The sequence below is a fragment of the Trematomus bernacchii genome, unplaced genomic scaffold, assembly GCF_902827165.1.
Source record: "Trematomus bernacchii unplaced genomic scaffold, fTreBer1.1, whole genome shotgun sequence".
NCBI lineage: Eukaryota > Metazoa > Chordata > Actinopteri > Perciformes > Nototheniidae > Trematomus > Trematomus bernacchii.
In genome coordinates, this window is record NW_022987593.1 from 1,871,078 (window position 1) to 1,888,988 (window position 17,911).

General features: G+C 39.9%; 2 protein-coding genes across 4 annotated transcripts in view; one reads left to right on the plus strand and one right to left on the minus strand.

Moving 5' to 3' along the window:
• The window catches only part of plppr2b (phospholipid phosphatase related 2b), a 45,711-nt gene extending 44,757 nt beyond the window's left edge, over positions 1-954 (minus strand). For both annotated transcript variants that reach the window (XM_034129282.1, XM_034129283.1), the window contains exon 1: positions 564-954. The gene's annotated coding sequence lies outside the window, so the exon portion shown is untranslated. The remainder of the gene's footprint in view (positions 1-563) is intronic.
• A 9,170-nt stretch (positions 955-10,124) lies between these two features.
• Positions 10,125-17,911, plus strand: part of palm3 (paralemmin 3) — a 33,144-nt gene continuing 25,357 nt past the window's right edge. The window contains exon 1 of one of the 2 annotated variants that reach the window (XM_034130201.1): positions 10,125-10,602. The gene's annotated coding sequence lies outside the window, so the exon portion shown is untranslated. The remainder of the gene's footprint in view (positions 10,603-17,911) is intronic. The other variant, XM_034130200.1, reaches the window with a different exon arrangement.

The window sequence follows — 17,911 nt, forward strand, 5'->3', positions numbered from 1 at the left end:
CCATGTTATTCACTAGGTTTTGCATCCTTAAGCTCCACACTGGCACCACGGCAACAAAAGACCCACTCACTATCTCGCTGTCACACACACACACACACACACACACACACACACACACACACACACACACACACACACACACACACACACACACACACACACACACACACACACACACACACACACACACACACACACACACACACACACACACACACACACAGAAATCTACAAACCTTTTGCACAGGTTCATTCATACAAACAAGTCTGTGCACAACTGACTATTGTTTAAGTATTCATTACATGTCAATATGGATGTCAGTCCAACAAGTGGTAATGCACATGTGTGTGTGTGCGTGTGTGTGTGTGTGAGAGAGAAATATCCCCGCAGATAATTCCTCCTGTAACTGCACCTGAGGTTTAACAATGTCTGAGATGCACAATCCCACTCACACATTGTCTCTTTTTACATACACAGTCATTAATCTTCAAGAAAAACCCATATCCAAAATGAATGAGGAGAGGACATAAAACAAGCATTTACTGGTTTGAAAAACTCTCACCTTAAATCTTTGTTTGTTGTAAGCGGTGCTTCTGCTTGTATGACCAATGCTCCTCCAAGTCTGTGTCTCTAGGAGGATTTGCTCCTGCAGCGGACTCCCATTCTGTAGTTGCGTTGTGGTCTCGGTTCCGCTTCTTTCTCTTTTCCCCTTTTCGTCTCTTTCAAAGCAAAACCAGCCCCTCGCTTCCGTCGCTCGCCACTGAGTGAGAATAGAGAGAGAGAGAAGGAGATAGAGAGCTTGTCCACTACCAGGCACCCAGCCTCTAGCCAGCCTACACTATATCTGTCTGCACTCTGCCGCTAAGCTAAATATGATGATCTTCAACAGCACTTCAAGGCTAATTAGTCAAGTGAAGGGATCCACAGGCATGGTGAGCGAGCATTTCAGCGCAGTTGCTGGTGGATGTTAGGAGAGAAGAGAGAGAGAGATAGAGAGAGAGAGAGAGAGAGAGAGAGAGAGAGAGAGAGAGAGAGAGAGAGAGAGAGAGAGAGAGAGCTTGTGTGTGAGAAAGAGAAAGAGAGGCAAATGAGAGGAGGAGAGTGGGAAGAGGGAATAATAAAATGAGACAGCTGGAGAGGAGACAGAAGCAGAAAAGAGGCAGCATGTGTGTGTGTGTGTGTGTGTGTGTGTGTGTATGTGTGTATGTGTGTGTGTGTGTGTGTGTGTGTGTGTGTGGTGTGTGTGTGTGTGTGTGTGTGTGTGTGTGTGTGTGTGTGTGTGTGTGTGTGTGTGTGTGAGAGAGAGAGAGAGATGCTGAGGGAGAGAAATAAGGAGGGGGGGTAGTTAAGTGTGAGTCTGAGACACAGAAGCGAAACACTGTGAACCTTAAAACCCCAGCAAAGCAATTTGAGTGCACATATGGACATTCAAAAAAGGATATGAAAAAAGGCATGAGTAATCTGAAAAGTGTCATCGTTTTGTGTTTCTGTGTGAATAATCAAGAATAATGACAATGTGAGCTCAGGTGAGCTCTGAGCATTATCCAGCTCAGCCCTACGGACAGTAGACAGCGGGTTACTGATGCATCGTCGAGTGGAAAAATGGGACGCATCCTGCACACGGCCCTATGTGGGTCAGAGGCTCTCAGGTGCATGCTCACCAGCTGCTTTTGGCAGTTTTAAACAAAAAAACAGTGTGCGTTTTGCATATGCAAAGGCACTGGAAATGTATTTCAGGCATTGCCACATAGGTGTGTACTGAGAGTGGACCTTTTCATTCTGAGCACCTCTCCTTTGGAATCGTCTTCCATTTCAGATCCGCGAAGCTAATTCCGTTGACTCCTTTAAAAGCGAACTCAAAACCCATCTCTTCGCATCTGTCTTCCGTGTCAACTAATTTCCATCACCTGAGTTTCCATCTACATTAGCATCACTTCAGTCACATGCTTTTATCACATGGCAATACTTATGTTGTTGTATGATGTTGTATAATGTTACAATTGCTATGCTATGATATTTGTATTTTGTTTTTGTCTTTGCTTTTGATTGCTTTGTACAGCCCTTTGAGGCATTTTTTGTGATTTGGGGCAAGAATACATTTTGATTTGATTTGACTTTTTATATATAATAAGGTGATTTTCCATCAAGCTGTTATTCATAGTTTTTTAGTTTCTTTTGTTCACCATCCTTAATTAAGTCTTCTTGCTCTCTCTTTATCTGAAGTTATATGTGTGCCGCTGACAGTAGAGTTAGCGCCAGATTCAATAAACTAACTCCCAATATTAGGAGTATTAGATGTAATGGCGCATGAATTAACATTTTCTTTGGATAATTTTCTAGAAATGTGATTAAAATGTGGGCCAAATGTGGATGGAAACCTGGCTATAGTCTTTCAAGGTTGGAATATTGAGTTGGTTAGCCTTTAATATGGCTTAAGGTTAAGAAATAGCTTTTCAATTTTGGGAAAGACACTTATTCACTTATGAAATGGTAAACTTTTTCTTTAACACTTAAGGAAAGTAAACATGTCTGCTCTCATATTTAATCCAAAAACTGTATATCAATTAGGGTTGTAAACAGTTGGCCAAGGACAAGCTCTGGCATCCCTTCTGCCAATATACATTTCCCGGTATATCTCCATTTCTTACAAATACTTTTAGACTAAAAGAGCAAGGACACAGCGTTACACCTCTCCCCCCCCCCCCCCCCCCCCCCCCCATTGCACTCATCACAGCTGGAGAGGGCACACCACTCACAGAAAAGGGTATTTTGTTCCCCTGATTCATTGACGGTTATAATAACGGATAGTTCCCATGACAACCCACTGCATTCATACAGTATAATAACAAGTGAGGAAATGTGGATTTGCAGAAACACACACATACTAACCCATTTAAGAGTGCACATACAATGAAGAAGAAATAAATCATTTTATCTAAAAAAAAACACACCACATTGTGATCAAAAGCCAATAATTAAAAAGGCAATCATGTCAACCAAGTTAGTCATTATTTGTACTGCCACTTGAATAAATATAGAAGTTCACTAAAGCCATCTCCAATTGTAACTAATAAGGCAGTGTTTCCCATACAGTACATTGATTTATTTGTGGCGGGCCGTCACAAATAGAATCAAATTCTGTGGGAAACACTGTAAGGTATACCAAGAGTTGACACTTTGCACTGATACAGTTTTTCTGTCACAATATCACATGGTTGCTGCAAAGACATAGAAACAACTGCATTGCATTTCAGTGACTATTATCTGCCTTTCACAGCCTCCCAAGGGACATCTTTATTTTCTGCTCCATCACTTTAACTCACACTCTGTAGGTGTGTGGCATCTCTTTCATGACGCTTAATACCTTCAGACGCGGCTGTCTGGTCTTATAGATTGATGTATGTGATCATTTATCATCAGACGTTTGAGAGTGTAAAGAGAGAGTTGTCAAAGTCAAGGGCAAAATGGGGAAGGTAAGACTAAATAGAGCAAGTACACAGAGGTGGCCATGAACAGCCTGCAAATAGACTAGACACACATCAGTGCATCCATGCATTGCACACACAAAAACATGCAGTATTCGTGTCTTGTCTTGACTTTCTTTTCTTTAACCTTCCTTTCAACCTAGTTTCCCTATACCCAATGCATTGTGCCCTATTGTGATGTAAGGAATTCAAAGGCGTGGAGGTTGGGCTTGTGGATTGGCATATAGCATCCTTGACTTTCACCATCTTCCCCTAACAACAAAGTATTAAATATGCTGCCCCTTCTGCTCGGAAAAATAATATACAGAAGGAGCTGAAACTGTCAAATGTAATCACTATGGGGGAATTCAAGTCCATCTTAAAGGACAGAGAACAATAATCCATTGGTCGATGTGATTGCATAATTGAAGTCGTTTTAAATTGTGCCAGTTTTTAATGATTTATAATAGTTTATTTTATTTGCATATTGACTGGTTAATGTGCCATTTCATTTGTGTTTTACGGCCGCTGTATTCGTCTGCCTGTATTGTCTGTGTTTGATCTGTTGTAACTTTGTTCATGCTGCCCTTCTTGGCCAGGTCGCTCTTGAAAAAGAGATTTTAATCTCATTGAGACTTATACCTGGTTAAATAAAGGATATATAAAGTGTTTTTGTTGCCAAACCCTCACCTAACCTGCCTATAACTAATAAGTTCATATAAAATAGGATCAGGTAACTGGCAGTTTGTGCAGGGATGAAAGACAGAGAGAGAATTGTTACGAGTTTGTGTGTCTTTCAGCTCTTCGTTTTTATTCTCATGGCTAAAACTTTACAGATGTGTCTCACACCACTAACTGCAGCTGCTTTTAACAAAAACATTGAAAAATACCACTGTAGGCTACCTGCACGGCCTCCTTACAGCAGAGATACAATCTATAGCAGGTGAACAGTAGATCCCTGCATATAAACAGGTTCACCATATAAACTTAAAATCTGATGTGACATTTTCCATTGACCCCAAAAGGCCTGAAAATGAGTCAATGTTTGTCTTAGTTAACTAACCCAACCCACAACCATGCCTTTTAAGTAAATGATAATATGATCTCTAATCTAAAAGATACCATAGTTGCCATACGTGAAATCAATGTCAAATACTGACAAATGTCACTGGTCATAGGGTGGCAGACCTACTTAACCTAGAGTCCCTATTTACACAACCATACACATACAAATAAGCCACAATAAGTATGCTATGTTAAAACAAACTGGCATCCAGCTGTCAGAGGTTTCCATGACATTTTGACTCACAAAATGTAGGTAACACATGAAACCTCACATTATAAACTAATGATGTCGTGCCCTTTTTACACTTGACTTGTATGAACAAAAAACACAAACACAAACAAACAGTGCTCTTTCTACAGTATGCTACAAAAGAACATGCAAGCACACACACAAGGGAACAAAGAGCACTGTATAGAAGGTGCTGGTACACTTTGCATGAACACACAGACCACAAAAGCACATGCATGCAGTATTGCTAAGCAAAGGTTGCTATACTGAAAAGTACCTCCCCCAACAAACACATGCACACACAAAATACAGAGAGACTGAGTGGCCATAGTGTTATGGAGGAGCTGTGTGATAAGAGCCAGTGTGTGTTTAAATGTAGGGACTCTCTTGTCTTGGGAAATCAGAAGTAGGCCGAGTCAGTGGATGTGCTCATTTCATACACTATCACTGTGGATCACAGCCAAGGACATTCTCGTTTCAAATTGCCATGCTGGGGAATTTCAGCCATAAAGAATTAATCAGATATTTAGCAAAATGGGATTATAAAATAAGATACAGTACAGGTCAGCAGTGCTGTAATTCATGTGTCTGAAACCCTGACCATCTCTAAAGACGTTGTAACGATAGTACTTCAGGGGTTCATACACCAGATTTGGGCGAATTAAAAAAGCAATTAATCGTGATAAAATGAGCCTGAATTATATTGTAGTATAAATTATACACACGAGTAAGTCATAATGAAATATACATAAAAATAGCTTGGCCTAGTTGTATTTCATGAAGCTCTCAAGTATTTTAATAGTGCCTTTGGTCCGTCCTTTGAGTCCCTAATAAAAAACGTGTTATCTTTCCCACACCAGGGTCAACACATGTATTTGATGTCATGATGTAATACATGAGGACACTTTTTTTTGGTATGAATAGTATGAAGGCAAACTTGGGCCAGTATGGTTAAGTTACATACTTAATTGTTCTCCCAATTCATTACTTTTCAATAAATATCCAACCGATCTGTCCTTGTCAAATACATAATACACAAGGAACAAAGCAATGCAAACTGAACCAAACAGCTAAACTTGAAATCCTGCATACCCAGAGAGATGGGTAGTGTATATAGGTCTGACTGATCATTGAAATTAAATGGAAAACACCAGAAAAACCTACCTTATTAATATGGCCCGATTCTACCCAGCGTCTGGAAAAGTCAGCAAAATGTTTGGACCTCGCTCCTGATTCACGTCAGCAGCCAACCTAAATTAGGAATGGATTCCCACAGTCAACCTGTATCACAAAAGAGAACAAAAAGATTATGAAAAACAGTTGCTCTTTATACCCTATGTCAACAACTTTCAAATGAGGTTTTGACTAAATAACAATTGTTATTCTACATTCTCAGACTTAAACTTTTGCATGAAGCTGCACTTTAAAAGCTATTTGAATATGTCAATAGTGCTTAGCAATCAAAAATGCTGTTTGAATAAAAAGCAGCAGCAGTATTGAATAACTGAGTCATCTTGTGGGCTATGGCTTCCTTCCTTTAGGGGAGTAGAATACTTGTTTGACAGTTTGAGTTATTTTAGATGGTTAGGTTAAGCAAAGTGCATCCACTCAAATGTACAAACAGCTTGGTTGTTAAAGAAAAAGGAAAGGAAAGTATCAGATTGGTATTCCTATTGGTAGATACTCAAGGCTGCAATATTGAAAAGGATAAAGATCATCAAGCGTTATATTTTGCTGAAACCACAGCTAAATATACACCGATTAAACTGTTGATTGGTGTCAGTGCCAGAAACACTTTTTAGGAGCAATGCGCTCATGGTATAGATGTAATTTGGTTGTGTGTGTAGACGGTGGAAGCAGGGAGAGGCATATACGTGCCTTGATCCCTGCCAAGTCGACGCACAACTGTTGATTGGTGTCAGTGCCAAAAAAACTTTTTAGGAGCAATGCGCTCATGGTATAGATGTGGCACATACATCTTAGTTCCTACTCTTTTCCCTCACCCTATCCTGAGGGAGTGCATGTACGTAGACACGTTGTGCCTCTCCACCTCCGTTCCTTACTTCTTACTTGCTACCCCTTTCCCTCAGCCTATCCTAAGGGAGTCCATGTACGTAGACACGTTAGTTTTGCTGCTATAGGCTTTGACTGTCGGGGGACACCTTACTTCTTCCTTCTGTCTGCCTGTACCTGTGTACTCTGATGTTCCGAATAACCCAGCTTCCCCCAAATTTATTTTTGGTGTCTATCTACGCCGGGATCCTGAGTCGTGGCTGATCCTGTTGCTGCGGTCCTGTGTCCTGGATCCTGAATCATGTGTCCTGGATCCGGAGTCCTGAGTCCTGGATCCTGGATCCGGAGTCCTGGATCCTGAGTCCTGGATCCTGAGTCCTGGATCCTTAAACCTGAGTCCTGGATCCTGAGTCCTGGATCCTGTGTCCTGGATCCTCTATCCTGAGTTCTGGATTTGAGTCCTGGACTTCGAGTCGTGGCTGAACCTATCACTGTGGTCCTGCCTGACTCTCATCATACTACTTCCCTGATGGCTCCCACAGGATTGTTGACATCCTCGTGGATTCATCTTCTTATTATAGACACATGCATTTCCAAACATTTGGTCTACCTATGCTGTAAAATGTATTATCTCTTCGATTTACACACGGCATCTATTGCACGTCTGTCCGTCCTGGGAGAGGGATCCCTCCTCCGTTGCTCTCCCTGAGGTTTCTCCCATTTTCCCCTTTAAACTGTGGGGTTTTTCTCTGGAAGTTTTTCCTTGTACGATGTGAGGGTCTAAGGACAGAGGGTGTCGTATTGTCATACTGATATTCTGTACAAACTGTGAAATCCACTGAGACAAATGTAACATTTGTGATATTGGGCTATATAAATAAACATTGATTGGTTGATTGATGATTGATTGATTATGGGCATTTGTTTACATAATGACACAATCACCTAGTGGTGAAAAACGGTTTAATCAAACTGTAAAGTTATACAAACAATACATTATATCCTCTACAGCAGGGGTTCCCAACCTTTTTTCCCAAGAGCCCCCCCAAATGACTCCTGTTGGAAGTTGTTCATTTGGATTCCCACTGTATGAAGAAATTAAAGGACGGCACAAGTGGAAACAATTCACAAAGGGATTAAACTGTTTAAAACACATGGTGAAAGTAAGCCGGATTTTGCCGATGTGTTTATGTGGATTCAAAAGTCGTAAATAATCTACAAAATGGAGGAGATCGATCTGATCGGAGCAACTGTGACAAATAATCTGAAACCGGCATGGACAATGACTATGTTTCAAAAATGCGCTTATCCAGAAAAGCCTGGTTTGGACACTTTACGGGCAGAAGAAACATTTCTATTAAAGAAAGAATTATACATTTCTGTCTTTTTATGCCTATAATAGCTACTAACTTACATTTTTATTCAAATTAATTAATCAATTATTTTTTATATTTTATTGTAATGTAGAGACAAGGCTTTAATGGCGCAGTTCCACTGCAGCGCGGAGCTCGCTTTAAGCGTGCCGTGTCGTGCCGTCCCCTTTTTTGGTTGTGCTTCCACTAGGCCAATTACCGGCGCGGCACGGCGCAGGGCCACTTTTTCACCTCTTTTCTGGCCCTAGAAAATTGTGGTTCTATCGGGGCCAACAAACAGGGCTGAGTCGGGCTGAGTATGCTAAACTAGAGAGAGGAGCGCTGGCAAGAGGGCTAGAACTACAACAAGATGGACATATTTGACCGTGATTTAATTGTAATACACGTTTCAAAATGATGCCGAAGTAACAACATACTGATACCGGTTAGTAAAAACCATGAATTAATGCTTTGTCAAGTCTGCAGACAGACGGCAGGCGAAAAACCTTTTAAAATTCGTGTTTTTCTAGATGGAGATTGGCTAAGCTAACGCAGTATATGCCCCAACCGTCCACACTCACAACAACGGCCTATACAGACATAAATAAAGCAGTGACTGTATTCACCATGACACAGGCAGTCTGTGGTGTGTACTTGTTTAACTTTTGTCGAGTTTCTGAACATATATAAGGAGCTGTGAGCTCTGAGTGCTAACAGCTAACGGCTGTGTTGTGTTTCTGGATTTCTCATTGAAGATGACATCACGGCTCCGCCTACACTGCGTTACTATAGTAACTACCCCAGTTCCTAAACTGTAATGGAAGCGCAGCATGAAGTGAGTCGGCCCTGTTAAGGCCCAACGCGGCCAAGCCGTACCGAGCCGTACCGAGTGTGGCCGAGGCCGACCGTGTAGTGGAAATGCGCCATTAGTGACAATCATGTATTGCGTTACAATTATATGTAAAATTTAAAAAAAAAAGTCTAAATATCATATTTGGCCTCAAATCATCTGAGGCCTGGCGCCCCCCCTGCGATCTTTGGCGCCCCCCAGGTTGGGAACCACTGCTCTACAGCCACTAATAACATGGTGTCCAGTATAAAGCCTTAGTGGCATCATACGACTATTAAATGCTTTCTTTCCCATGAAACAAATGTACTGTAAACTAGAAGAAGGGCTTCATTTGTACTTATTTTGTATGTGAATGTGTTTGAATTATGTCCAGGATTAACATCTAAACCAAAGAGAACTGTTAGAAAAGTAAGGCCACCATTTTCATGTGAAAGTGCAGGATATGGAAACATTCAGTTGAACGGAGAGGGATTTTACACTTTAAGGCACAGCTTTCATTCACAGAGACGTTTTACATTAAATGCAATAGTTTTGCTCATACCATTCATGAGATACAATTAGATAGGTTCCCATGCAAATATTACCTATTTTGCTCAGATGCCTCACTTCATCAAAATCAGTTCTGATACCATGGAAGGGCCTTGAGCACCTGCAAGAATCAGACCACATGGTGAGGCTGATGACGTTAAATGATTTTAATGGTTGAGCTTTGCAATCAAAAGTATTCTAACTGTGATGTCTATCAATACAATCATCTTGTAAAACCTTATTCAAATCATTTGAATAAGGTGTATGTGTACATTTGAATCAAATGTACACATACACACATGAGACAATGATAGTAGAATTATGTAGACACTCAAAAGGCATGCTAACGTCTACTGAGTTTGATATTTGTTTTACAGCTTTACGATTGAAGGAGACCTAGAAAAGTAAACTTCGCATTGACTTTTAACTTTCTCCCTACACCATTTGTTCAAACACCACATGGCGTGATATTATCGTTAAATAAGCATCTTAACCTGTTACTTTCGAAGCTGTGAGAGCTGTGAAAGCTGTGTATCTGCTCTGCAGTTATTCAGAACAACAGGAAACATGAGGCTGCTGCTGCTGCTGCTGCTGCTGCTGCTGCTGCTGCTGCTGCTACTACTACTACTACTACTACTGCTGCTGTGTGGAGGGCTGGCCTCTCGGTAATGACTGGAGTCAGGTAACCACCGGACAGACCGACTCTATCCCTCCTCACAGACGGGTTCAGACACGAAGAGAGGCGGTGTGAGAGCAGCTTCACGACACGGTTTCAGTTCGTGTTGTATCAATGCCTGGACCTACTCCCTAAAACAAACTTTTTTAGACCTGTTAAAGTTTGACAAACGTAACCACGCGTCGTCCGATGTTCATGTTGACGAGCGAAGCATAGGGAGGCAGCGCTGAGCGGAGGCTACTCAGGTGTTCAACTGTTCCGGAGAGTTTGTGTCGTATTTTAGCTTTGGGGCTAACTAAAAACTAATTACGCTGGAAGAAAGACTACTCTCTATCCTGTTTTCGCTTTTGGTCCTGTGTCAACTTCTCTCGTGTTCCTCCTTCAGTCGATTGGACCTATAAAGCAAGTGGCCAAGTTTGAACAGGTAAGTTTATTTTTGGCCAACATTTTCCCGCATGAATTTTAACACGTTTAGTGTACGTGGTTGGTCGGGGTTGACACTTTTTGAAACTGGGCCAAGAGGTGTAAGTGAGTCCAGCTACAGTGGACAGACAATGCAGCTGTTGTCTGACCAAAACATTTCAAACCAAAGAGTCATAGCCTACTATGATTAAAACCCTTTGAAATATAATGTAGCTGTTGGCAAATCAGTGATGTTTTCTGTCCCTCTTTGGCTTCTTTAATCCTGATCCAACCTATTAAAAAGCACTTGTAAACAGATAAGACTTTCATTTTGCACAGTTGTGACTTTACAGTGAAAGTCTTAGTAAATGGAGCTTTCATCTAAAAAAGTATAGCCTATGGCGTGTGTGCAGTATCATGTGTATCTTGTTTTCTTTCAGTGTTGAAGGATAGCTGTATCTCTTTACTGCACTTTATTTGTCAGTTTTATGAGTAATTAAGTACAAAAGCTTCACGTTTGCAAGGCATTTACAACAGTTTTTATGATGCAGTTGTTGAGATAGTGGTGTTATCTTTTGACACTTTCTTAGCTGCTGTTGCACACACACATGAAAAGACACACCAAACACACATACAACTATAAGCACACTACAGTTAAGATCTCAATTTGTGTATATCAGATAAACCACACAATTCTATTTTACGCCAACTGACTCTGCTGTTTCATCACTTTTAACCACAGATATCCTTGATCTGTGCTAAACTCTAGCTTTATTTAAAGTAAAAAGCCAATTTCTGCCTCATAAGCCATCAAACAAACCCTGCTTAGCATGCAGCTGAGCACAATGATTAACAAGCAGAGATCCCAGCAGGAGCTCCTGACACTGCCTTCCTTCTGTCAGGCTGGAGAACTGAGGGACTTGAGGCCATATCCGGGGGGTGTTGCTCACCACTGGCTTAATTTGACTCTCAGGAAACAGTTATTTTCTCCAGGGTTTGTTAACAAGCATAGGCTACATATGTCTGAGGTTTCAAAGAGAAGTTGCACATAAAGGATACCTGCACAGGATACATGAGGATATAAATGTCACAGAAGTAAGAGAAGCAAGCAAATAACAGATCAGCAATGCTGTTTTATGAGGCAGTTAATAGGTAAATCCCTTTTGAAATAAACTTCAGCTGGTGTCCACCTCAGACACAGCCTCCTGATCTTTAGCTGTGTGTATAACATTTATTAAAAGCCAATCTGTATAGTTGCTGTAAATGATAAGTGGTCTGGTCAGTTTTGTAGTGACTTTGCACTCAGCTTGACGTCCACATGTTGCTGGTTTTGTCATTCTGTTGTAGTGGCATGATATTTAACTCTGTCATGCTGCTGTCACATTTTCAGCTGTTTGACTCTATTGAGGGTTGTGCTGACTGTTCATGTCTGGCATTCTTTTACGCTGACAGTTTTTAGTCTGACTCATAAAGCTCACTGCTGTCTTTTGTGATCGGTCAAACAGATCTTTCTACTACAGTCTTTCAACGTTGATGTTTTCAACATTATTTGTAACATGTATCACATTTTTTAATTTAGTTTTTGGATGTGCTATTGAAGTATTTGTGACATTTGGGCTATTATAGCCTTTAGAGCACAAGCAATATTAGCTTATTGCAGATATATTGCATCAGCTTACATTTTTATACCAGCATATATATGACAATACATGTAAATAAGGAATTGGCAGAGATATGTTTTGTACAACAAGGATTAATAGCATTTATGGTTCAACTGTTAAATACTTGCATTGGTAAATAACATTTTACATCACACAACAGTAAATATCTTGTTTGGAAACTGTAAACACTTTTTTGAGGGAATTTTGTTATTGTTGTTTGTTTATGTTAGGGTTTGTGTAAGCAAAACTAAAATCTCCGGATATGTTATTATACGATTTTTTGAAATTCTCAAATATCGGTAGTGTCATCAAATAGTTTTTAATCATTATCATCCAAAATCATCAAATATTGGTAGGGTTATAATCAATATGCTGTCATGAATGCAGTGTGACCCAGGTCTTGTTTAGGTCATACCTCTCTTGTGCAAAAAATCAAATAAGATTTTCCATGTGTAACTAACACCCTCACTTTATCTCCTTCTAATCTGCTGCTCTGTTTGTTGCTCTGCAGCTGAAATGTTTTCTTCTCTGATGCATGCAATAAATGGCATAGAACCTGGGTCGATAAGCCATTTACTTGTGAAGCAGTTTTGTTTTGAATCTGCAGAAATCTACTCAAATGTAAAAAGTGGAAGTGAGACGGCTAGAGTGGGCGAGATAGCTGTTAAAGACAGATAAAGGGGCAAAATAAACTGTGGTCGTAAGCATCACCAATCAGCAGAGTTTTATCTTTTCAAATCGTGTTGGAGAGAGGGAGGGAGATTAAAAATCGGCAAGATAAAGGAGAGGGGAGACAAAGGAGTAGCTGGGAGAGATGAAATCCACCACTTCTTTGCTTGGAAAACTGGGTGATAGATGGATTTTCAGGAGGAGGGAAATTCCTCACTGCCACATTGCCTCCAGCATGTATCTCTCTGTCTGTCTGTTCATCCTCTGCTGAAGTCATATCAGATCTTCACATCTCTTTCCCTCTTAGTGTAGCATTGCCATTTGAAACAAACTTCACTGTGACTGTTGTTAAATATCCATGTTCCAAATAGGCTATTTACACGTGTAGAGAACCCATAGCCTGATTAATGTCGCCCCATGAACTACAGAGAGATCACAGATCTTGTTGCCACTGCTCTTAATGTCTGTGACTGTGCTTTAGGCTGTTATTATTATGGCTTTACAGAGGATTAGACTTAGACAGGTGAAGCAGAGATGGTTCACCTGGAAACAAGATAGCCCCACAGTATGCAATTTTCTTCTGCTGGTTGAGCAATGGAACAACGGAAGTGATAAATAATTGTTAGTTCTCAGGGGAGCTACTTTGGCACATAATGCTGATAAAACCCCAATGTTCATGGTTGATGGTTAAATGTACATTATGTAGTATTCCTTTTGTGAAAGCAGCTAAATGTGGAGTAATCTGTTATGCTTAATGACTTTGCTCTGGTTTATGTTACTAAGTTATGTTTACATTTTAAAGGACTACTCCATCAATTTAGTGTTCCAAATGTGCCAGAGGTTAGGATATCTTTGCAGATATATTTTTGATCACTAAGATATCACCAGTGTTACTTTAACAGACTTTAGACAGCTTCTTTATCTGATGCATACTCAGAATGATTAGTGAACTGATATTCATGGGTACATTTGGTGAAAGTTGGTTAAAAAATGTTGTGTTATTTTTTATTACAGTATTGAGAAATATTTAAATTGAGACATACGCTAAATGTCTCTCCAGTGAGCTCATCTGACCAACAGCACATCTCTGTATCATGTCACAATGTCAGTGCTAACATACCAGAAATACCAGCCACGCCCTCGCATTAAAGTGTGAACTATAGTCGTCCTTTTGTCAGTCTTCTTTCTTTTGTGTTTTTGTGTCTTGTTTAGGCTCAGGAGGCGTTTTTTTTTTAATGGCGCTCTTTAAATCATTCTGCTTGTGTGTCTGTGTGTGGGATTCCTTTCATTTGCAATAATGTGTTGACTCCAAGCCTCAGACATGCTGGCTGACAGTGAGGGAAGGGGGACGACAGAAAACATTTACTAATCTTTGGTTTACTCTGTCTGTGGTACACATGCCCTTTTTTTGAACTGGCATCAATGTATTAAACAAGCAAACAAGGGTTAGACATTTAGGTAATATGTTATGTTTGAAACTGATCTGGAGAGATAGTTTCGAGAAAGACCTGAGCATTGTCCAACTGGACATTTAAGTCTCTTTGCTTTCCACATTTAACTTTTTTTCATGGAATCTTACCTTAGTTACGGATATAATTCTCAATTTTTGTTAGTACTGTAGGTTGTTGAAACGTATTCAAATAGAAATACAGGTCAGTAAAAAGCAATACAATTCTAAAGTACCAAGCCTCCAAAATGATCATAGTTAAATCAACACTCTATATCAGAGGTTAAAACATTGTCAACAAAAAATGAACATTACAACCTCTGGTTTATTGCAGGATAGTTTTTTATTAGACCTTATTAGTTTTTCTATAGGTTCACATGAACAACTAACAACAGGGCGCAGACCTCTGCCAAGGATGTTTCCGTAAGTGGAAAATAATGAGTGTATTGGCCCATGCTAAACCCCCCTTATGTTTCAAACAAACAAGCAAACCAAACCAGAAATATAACCTCCTTAACAGGGGTAGAAATGCTACCTCAAGACGGCAGTAACAAATACACACAGCTGTGGTTACTAGGTTACATTGTCTGGTTAGCCAATGCAGTCAACACTTACCTGAATGATGCTTGTTTACTGAAATGTGGGTATATATTTTAAATGCTGGCAAAACCTGAGAGCAAATTAGACATGGTATTATGCATTAGCTTATGCACCATATTGATAAAACACATCAAATTTAATGGATAGCAATAGGACCACATTTTTATTGTCAATATGTGTGTTTATTTCTTTAGTGAGAGAAAGTATTAGACGGAAGTGTCGATGCAAATAAGCGATGCCAGAAAGCTGTATAATGTTATACTGCCTTCCAAATCTGTAGCTATTGTGTGTTGTTGTTGTTGTCAGGTCATTCAATTGTAAAAGTGTCATAATTTCCAACTCACAATTAAAGGCAAGCAGCTCCCCTGTCTGGTAGCTCAAAATGCCAGAGACAGATCCACATCCCACCCACACTGAAGTGAACTGATTTGCCAAGCTGATTTGATTTGTTTGATTTTGGTTTGAGCCTTGGTTGAATTGCATGCTCCATAAACAGAACATGCTTTTTCATCATCAGAGAGGTCTTTGAATTTATTTATCTCCTTTCGTGCTTACAGGCATGTTGTTTGTCAGATGTTGGGATGAACAAAATATTCTAATTCTTAGTTCACTGCTTAATGCTGCATAGTGTCAATTATCTCAAGATTTACTCTAAATACTGAATAAAAAAATCAAACATTAAAGGCAATACTCGGGGAGGAACAGAGATCCATATTAAGATGTGGCCGTGTCAGACTGTTTTGGATCACCATCATGCACTAGTTAAAGGACAGCATGAGAGCTGATATAACCCATTTTTCTGAGCATAATGGAGTCCGACTCCTTGACATATAGATTTATTTTTGTAAATCATATCTTGAACTGTGCTTTGAATGCTTTTCGCAGTCCCAATCTTCCTTGGTTTGAATTTCATCAAGTGGAGTTACGCACCAAATCCAGTGTTCATTGTGTAGCTGTAAACCATGCATGCAGCATGTGATGGAGACTTTTAGCCATCCATATATAAGAATATTAGCCATGCAGTCAGTTCATTCTGTATCGGTGATCACCAAATTGCCATCTGTCCTTGGTTGACAACTCGCATTATTTGCCTGCCCAGGTCAAGCAAGTATCTTAAGTGTCCTAGTGTTTATGCCCTGAGGAACACAATATCTAAAAGAGAAGGCATTCTTCTGTCCAAGCATGTTGACCCTGGTTCAGCCAGGGTGATGGTGAGAAGAGCTGTTGACAGAGTTGGGTCCTGGGAACTAGTCAAGAACTTAGCACTGCTACAAATCTGTCTTTGTGACCAGACATGGGTGGAAAATGAATATTAGTTAAAGATTGTTAGCTGTTAGCGGAAGTTAATATTAACCTACATCAGGGAAGATCAGATATTAATGCCCATCTGACAGAAATGTTTGTTAATGTTTATTTGAGTGTACAAGCTGTTCTTTTCACCCATTACAAGAAGACACTTTGCTGGCTTTGCTGTGTACTTTGTACATCCTTTCTGAATGGCTGGCATTATTTGAACACTGTCTTTAAAAACGTTTCTTAATGTGGCAAGTGCTGTTTGTTAATGTCAGATTGAAAAAGTCATCCCATTAAGGTTTAAATCAACAGGAAGTCTCAAAGTTACAGAAAGATCTGTTACAAAACAACAAAGACACAAGCTTTAAGAAATTAAATTCAAGAGAAACTAGGAGACCAAGATCTGGATGAGGGTAGATGTAAGCAAGAGAGAAATGAAAGACGGCCAAGAGCAGAGGAAGAAGGGAAAACCTAAGAATTATGAGCTACATTGTTAATCCAATTGCGTACCAAATATCTTAATGAAAATTCCTCAGGTCTGTTGAAATGGATTATAACTCTGTAAAAATGCTACAGAGATACCAGTTAGCGGAGTTTCAGCAAAATATTAAACAGAGAGGAAATCACTCATGAGCTTTTCAATTCAATCTTAGAGCTAAGTTGAGAAGAAACTTTGTTTGATTGATGAAAAATAAAACAACCAAGAGGTTTAACATTCATATTTATCTATAAACAAAGGTCTGGGTTTGCTACCAAGGGAAGAGATATCTGACATTGAGCTAATCGGAGAGGTTGAAGCCAAATCGATGCCCATCTGAGATGAAGTAAGATCCTGTTTACACTATGCTCCTGTGAATGAGATTTTGATCATGCCTCTGAAATCAATGCTCTTCAATCTGAGCTAAAATAAACATGTCCTACATTTATACAACACAAGTCATTTTCATGAAAATGCATCCTTCATGGTTTTCACAAGAACACTACTCTCAGAGATGGTGAGCAGCTGGGGGTTGAAAGATACGTGTTTTGTTCCTATCATTTCGTTAATGTTAGGCTGGAATTCAGTTTGTTTGCCCACAGTGATGAGGAGGTAGAAAGTTAAACATTACGTTGCCCGACTAAACATTTACAAGGTGACCGGGCACCCTTGCATTGGAGATTGACACAAACTGTATGGTTAGAGATAGCAAGTGTTATCAGCTGGTAGTGAGTGGCCTACTGATTTATTTATAATGTTGTACTGTGTTGCTCTGATGTGGTTTCATTCTGATTGTGTCTGCATTTTATTTGAGAGATAATATGTGTGTAATTGTGACAGAGCTACGAGGCCCCCGAGGCACACAGGCCTTCAGGCTTTTGACTCGATGACAAAAGCCAAAATGAACCGAGACTGGATTACACCGGTCCTGCATTCCTCTCCAAACCTGTTTCACACACACACACAAAAGCACACACACACACACACGTGCATGGACACACACACACAGCTACACTAATCCTGCACACACAGGCAAATCACTGAAGCAAGCCAATACATGTTTTACACACACACTCATCATAGGAAAAAGGAAAATATATCACTACAAAAACCTAAAGTAATTCAATCAAAAACGGCCAACTCGGCAAAAAGTATCACAATGGGGAGTTACCCTTTGGTTTAT